Source organism: Loxodonta africana, chromosome X (assembly GCF_030014295.1).
Source record: "Loxodonta africana isolate mLoxAfr1 chromosome X, mLoxAfr1.hap2, whole genome shotgun sequence".
Classification (NCBI taxonomy): domain Eukaryota; kingdom Metazoa; phylum Chordata; class Mammalia; order Proboscidea; family Elephantidae; genus Loxodonta; species Loxodonta africana.
Genome location: NC_087369.1, coordinates 114,510,174 through 114,516,531, shown reverse-complemented (window position 1 = coordinate 114,516,531; position 6,358 = coordinate 114,510,174). Strand labels below are relative to the sequence as shown.

The window sequence follows — 6,358 nt, the reverse complement described above, 5'->3', positions numbered from 1 at the left end:
CTCTAGCATTGTCCTAATTTTTCTTCTATGAACTTCATAGTTTTTGACTTTATATTAAAGTCTTTGATCCATTTTCAATTAGTTTTTGTACGTGGTGAGAGGTATGGGTCCTGTTTCATTTTTTTGCAGATGGACACCCAGTTTTGCCAGCACCATTTGTTAAAAAGACTGTCTTTTTCCCATTTGATGGACTTCTGGCCCTTGTCGAAGATCAGGTGACCATAGGTGGATGAATTTACACCTGGGTTTATCAGTTCTGTTCCAATGGTCAATGTATCTGTCGTTGTACCACTACCAGGCTGTTTTGACTACTGTAGCTGTATATAGTAGGTTCTGAGGTCAGGTAGTACGAGTCCTCCTACTTTATTCTTCTTCTTCAATAGTGTTTTACTTATCCGGGGCTTCTTCCCTTTCCATATAAAGTTAATATAAGCTTTTCCATCTCTTTAAAGAGTGTCGTAGGTATTTGGATCAGGATTGCATTGCATATGTAGATTGCTTTGACTAGAATTGACGTTTTCACAATGTTGAGTCTGCGTATCCATGAGCATGGTGTGTTTTTCCATTTATGTAGATCTCTTTTTGTTACTTGCAGTAGTGTTTTGTAGTTTTCTTTGTATAGGTCTTTTACATCCCTGGTTAGATTTATTCCTAAGTATTTTATATTTTTTAGGGGCTATTATAAATGGTGGAAACACTGGTGGCATAGTGGTTAAGAGCTACAGCTGCTAACCAAAAGGTCAGTGGTTCAGATCCAGCAGGCACTCTTTGGAAACCCTACGGGGTGGATCTACTCTGTCCTATAAGGTCCCTATGAGTTGGAATCAACGCCACAGCAATGGGTTTGGTTTTTTTTTTTTTATAGATGGTATTGTTTTCCTGATTTCCTTTTCATCATTCTCCTCATTAGTGTATAGGAATTCAACTGATTTTTGTATGTTTATCTTGTATCCTGCTCTTCTGCTGTATCTTTCTATTAGTTCCAGCTGTTTTCTAATGGAGTCTTTTGGGTTTTTTATGTATAGTATCCTATCCACAAATAGGGACAGTTTAACTTTTTCATTACCAATTTGGATGCCCTTTATTTCTTTTTCTTGCCTTATTCTAACTAGAACTTCCAGCATAGTGTTAAATAGGAGTGGTGATAAAGGGCATCCTTGTTCCTGTTCTCAAGGGGAATGTTTTCAGCCTCTCTCTGTTAAGAATGATGTTGGCCATTGGTTTTGCATAGACGCCCTTTATTACGTTGAGAAATTTCCCTTCTATACCTATTTTATCTACAGATTTTATCAGAAATGGGTTTTGGACTTTGTGGAATGCCTTTTCTGTGTCGAGTGAAATGATCATGTGATTTTTTTCTTATCTTTTAGTAATGTAGTGGATTACCTTGATAGATTTTCTAATGTTGAACCATCATTGCATACCTGGTATGAATCCTACTTGGTCATGGTGTATTAATTTTTTAATAATTTTTATTGTGCTTTAAGTGAAAGTTTACAAATCAAGTCAGTGTCTCACATATAAACTTATATACACCTTACTACATACTCCCACTTACTCTCTCCCTAATGAGTCAGCCTGCTCCCTCCTTCCAGTCTCTCCTTTCGTGACTGTTCTGCCAGTTTCTAATCCCCTCTACCCTCCCATCTCCCCTCAAGACAGGAAATGCCAACATAGTCTCAAGTGTCCACCTGATGCAAGCAGCTCACTCCTCATCAGCATTTCTCTCCAACCCAATATCCAGTCCAATCCATGTCTGAAGAGTTGGCTTCGGGGATGGTTCCTGTCCTGGGCCAACAGAAGGTTTGGGGACTATGATTGCCGGGATTCTAGTGTTAGTCAGACCATTAAGTCTGGTCTTTTTATGAGAATTTGGGGTCTTCCTCCCACTCTTCTCCTACTCCCTCAGGGGTTCTTTGTTGTGTTCCCTGTCAGGGCAGTCATTGGTTGCGGCCAGGCACCATCTAGTTCTTCTGGTCTCAGGGTGATGTAGTTCTAGTTCATGTAGCCATTTCTGTCTCTTGGGCTCATAATTACCTTGTGACCTTGGTGTTCTTCATTCTCATTTGGTCCAGGTGGGTTGAGACCAATTGATGTATCTTAGATGGCCGCTTATTAGCATTTAAGACCCCAGACACCACACTTCAAACTAGGATGCAGAATGTTTTTTAATAGATTTTATTATGCCAGTTGACTTAGATGTCCCCTGAAACCATGGTCCCCAAACCACCACCCCTGCTACACTGGCCTGTGAAGCATTCAGTTTATTCAGGAAACTTCTTTGCTTTTGGTTTAGTCCAGTTGTGATGACCTCTCCTGTATTGTGTGTCTTTCCCTTCATCTAAAGTAGTTCTTAAAAAAAAAAAAAGTAGTTCTTATCTACTATCTAATCAGTAAATAACCCTCTCCCACCTTCCTCCCTCCCCCCTCTCCTAATCACAAACTGTTCTTCTCAGTTTAAACTGTTTCTCAAGATCTTATAATAGTGGTCTTATACAGTATTTGTCCTTTTGCATCTATGAATCGGAATCGACTCGACGGCACTGGGTTTTTTGTTTTTCTTTTAAAATTTCATTCAGCAAAGTGCCTTCCAGGTTCCTCCATGTAATGAAATGTTTCACAGATTCATCACTGTTCTTTATCGATGCATAGTATTCCATTGTGTGAATATACCATAATTTATTTATCCATTCATCCGATGATGGACACCTTAGTTGCTTCCAGCTTTTTGCTATTGTAAACAGTGCGCCAGTAAACATGGGTGTGCATATATCTGTTCATGTAAAGGCTCTTATTTCTGTAGGATATATTCCGAGGAGTGGGATTTTTGGGTCGTATGGTAGTTCTATTTCTAGCTTTTTAAGGAAATGCCAGATCGATTTCCAAAGTTGTTGTATCATTTTACATTCCCACCCGCAGTGTAGAATTGTTCCAATCTCTCCAGAGCCTCTCCAACATTTATTATTTTGTGTTTTTTGGATTAATGCCAGCCTTGTTGGGGTGAGATGGAGTCTCATCGTAGTTTTAATTTGCATTTCTCTAAAGGCTACTGATCGGGAGCATTTCCTCATATATCTGTTAGCCACCTGAATATCTTCTTCAGTGAAGTGCGTGTTCATATCCTTTGCCCAATTTTTAATTGGTTGTTTGTCTTTTTGTGGTTGAGTTTTAAAAGAATCATACAGATTTTAGAGTTCAGGCACTGGTTGGAGATGTCATAGCTGAAAGTTTTTTCCCAGTGCATAGGTGGTCTTTTTACTCTTCTGGTGAAGTCTTTAGATGAGCATAGGTGTTTGATTTTTAGGAGCTCCCAGTTATCTGATTTCTCTTCGTCATTTTTAGTAATGTTTTGTATTCTGTTTATGCCTTGTATTAGGGCTCCTAACGTTGTACCTATTTTTTCTTCCATGACCTTTATTATTTTAATCTTTATATTTAGGTCTTTGATCCATTTGGAGTTAGTTTTTGTGCATGGTGTGAGGTATGGGTCTGTTTCATTTTTTTGCAGATGAATATCCAGTTATGCCAGCACCATCTGTTAAAAAGACTATCTTTTCCCCAATTAACTGACACTGGGCTTTGTCAAATACCAGCTGCTCATATGTGAATGGATTTATATCTGGGTTCTCAATTCTGTTCCATTGGTCCATGTAGCTGTTGTTGTACCAGTACGAGGCTGTTTTGACTACTGTGGCTGTATAATAGGTTCTGAAATCAGGTAGAGTGAGGCCTCCCATTTTGTTCTTCTTTTTCAGTAATGCTTTACTTATCCGGGGCTTCTTTCCCTTCCATATGAAGTTGGTGATTTGTTTCTCCATCACATTAAAAAATGTCATTGGAATTTGGATCGGAAGTGCATTGTATGTATAGATGGCTTTTGGCAGAATAGACATTTTTTTAATTAACTTTTATTGAGCTTCAAGTGAACGTTTACAAATCAAGTCAGACTGTCACATGTAAGTTTAAATACATCTTACTCCGTACTCTCACTTGCTCTCCCCCTAATGAGTCAGCCCTTCCAGTCTCTCCTTTCGTGACAATTTTGCCAGCTTCCAACTCTCTCTATCCTCCCATCCCCTCTCCAGACAGGAGATGCCAACACAGTCTCAAGTGTCCACCTGATATAATTAGCTCACTCTTCATCAGCATCTCTCTCCTACCCACTGTCCAGTCCCTTTCATGTCTGATGAGTTGTCTTCGGGGATGGTTCCCGTCCTGTGCCAACAGAAGGTTTGGGGACCATGACCGCCGGGATTCCTCTAGTCTCAGTCAGACCGTTAAGTATAGTCTTTTTATGAGAGTTTGGGGTCTGCATTCCACTGATCTCCTGTTCCCTCAGGGGTTCTCTGTTGTGCTCCTTGTCAGGGCAGTCATCAGTTATGGCCGGGCACCAACTAGTTCTTCTGGTCTCAGGATGATGTAGGTCTCTGGTTCATGTGGCCCTTTCTGTGTCTTGGGCTCTTAGTTGTGATGTGACCTTGGTGTTCTTCATTCTCCTTTGCTCCAGGTGGGTTGAGACCAATTGATGCATCTTAGATGGCCGCTTGTTAGCATTTAAGACCCCAGACGCCACATTTCAAAGTGGGATGCAGAATGTTTTCATAATAGAATTATTTTGCCAATTGACTTAGAAGTCCCCTTAAACCATGGTCCCCAAACCCCCGCCCTTGCTCCACTGACCTTTGAAGCGTTCATTTTATCCCGGAAACTTCTTTGCTTTTGGTCCAGTCCAATTGAGCTGACCTTCCATGTATTGAGTGTTGTCCTTCCCTTCACCTAAAGCAGTTCTTATCTACTAATTAATCAGTAAAAAACCCTTTCCCTGCCTCCCTCCCTCCCTCCCCCCCTCGTAACCACAAAAGTATGTGTTCTTCTCAGTTTGTACTATTTCTCAAGATCTTATAATAGTGGTCTTGTACAATATTTGTCCTTTTGCCTGTGACTGATTTCGCTCAGCATAATGCCTTCCAGGTTCCTCTATGTTATGAAATGTTTCACAGATTCGTCACTGTTCTTTATCGATGCGTAGAAAAATATGGAACGCTTCACGAATTTGCGTGTCATCCTTGCGCAGGGGCCATGCTAATCTTCTTTGTATCGTTCCAATTTTAGTATATGTGCTGCCGAAGCGAGCACAGAATAGATATTTTTACTATGTCTTCCTATCCATGAGCAAGGTATATTTTTCCACTTATTTAGGTCCCTTTTAGTTTCTTGCAGTAGTACTTTGTAGTTTTCTTTGTGTAGGTCTTTTACATCTTCGGTAAGATTTATTCCTAAGTATTTTATCTTCTTGGGGGCTACTGTGAATGGTATTGATTTGGTGATTTCCTCTTCAGTGTTCTTTTTGTTGGTGTAGAGGAATTCAACTGATTTTTGTATGTTTATCTTGTCACCTGAAACTCTGTTGAACTCTTCTATTAGTTTCAGTAGTTTTCTGGAGTATTCCTTAGGGTTTTCTGTGTATAGGATCATGTCATCTGAAAATAAAGATAATTTTACTTTCTCCTTGCCAATCCGGATGCCCTTTATTTCTTTGTCTAGCCTAATTGCTCTGGCTAGGACCTCCAGCACAATGATGAATAAGAAAGTTGTTAAAGGGCATCCTTGTCTGGTTCCCGTTCTCAAGGGAAATGCTTTCAGGCTCTCTCCATTTAGGATGATGTTGGCAGTTGGCTTTGTATAGATGCCCTTTATTATGTTGAGGAATTTTCCTTCTATTCCTGTTTTTGCTGAGAGTTTTTATCATGATTGGGTGTTAGACTTTGTCAAAAGCCTCTTCTGCATCAATTGATAAGATTATGTGGCTTTTGTCTTTCTTTTATTTATGTTGTGGTTTACATTAATTGTTTTTCTAATATTGAATCAACCTTGCATACCTGGTATAAATACCATTTGGTCATGGTGGATTTTTTTTTTTGATATGGTCTTGAATTCTATTGGCTAGAATTTTGTTGAGGTTTTTTGCATATGTGTTCATGAGGCATTAAAAAAAAAGAGGGATATTGGTCTGTAATTTTCTTTTTTTGTGGTGTCTTTACCAGGTTTTATTATCAGGGATATGGTGGCTTCATAGAATGAGTTAGGTAGTATTCCATCCTTTTCTATCCTCTGAAATACCTTTAGTAGTAGTGGTGTTAAGGCTTCTCTGAAAGTTTGGTAGAACTCTGTAGTGAAGCCTTCTGGCCCAGGGCTTTTTTTTCTTGAGAGTTGTTTGATTACCTTTTCAAACTCTTCTTTTGTTATGGGTCTATTTAGTTGTTCTACTTCTGCTTGTGTTAGTTTAGGTAGCTAGTGTGTTTCTAGGAATTCATCCATTTCTTCTAGGTTTTCAAATTTGTGAGAGTACAATTTTTCA

General features: G+C 39.3%; 1 non-coding gene across 1 annotated transcript; it reads right to left on the bottom strand.

Annotated features, from left to right (window-relative positions):
- Positions 1–5,029: 5,029 nt before the first annotated feature.
- On the bottom strand, positions 5,030–5,136 carry LOC111747657 (U6 spliceosomal RNA). The gene has a single exon (XR_002783633.1). It is a non-coding gene; the product is annotated as a U6 spliceosomal RNA (small nuclear RNA).
- Between the last annotated feature and the right edge of the window lie 1,222 nt (positions 5,137–6,358).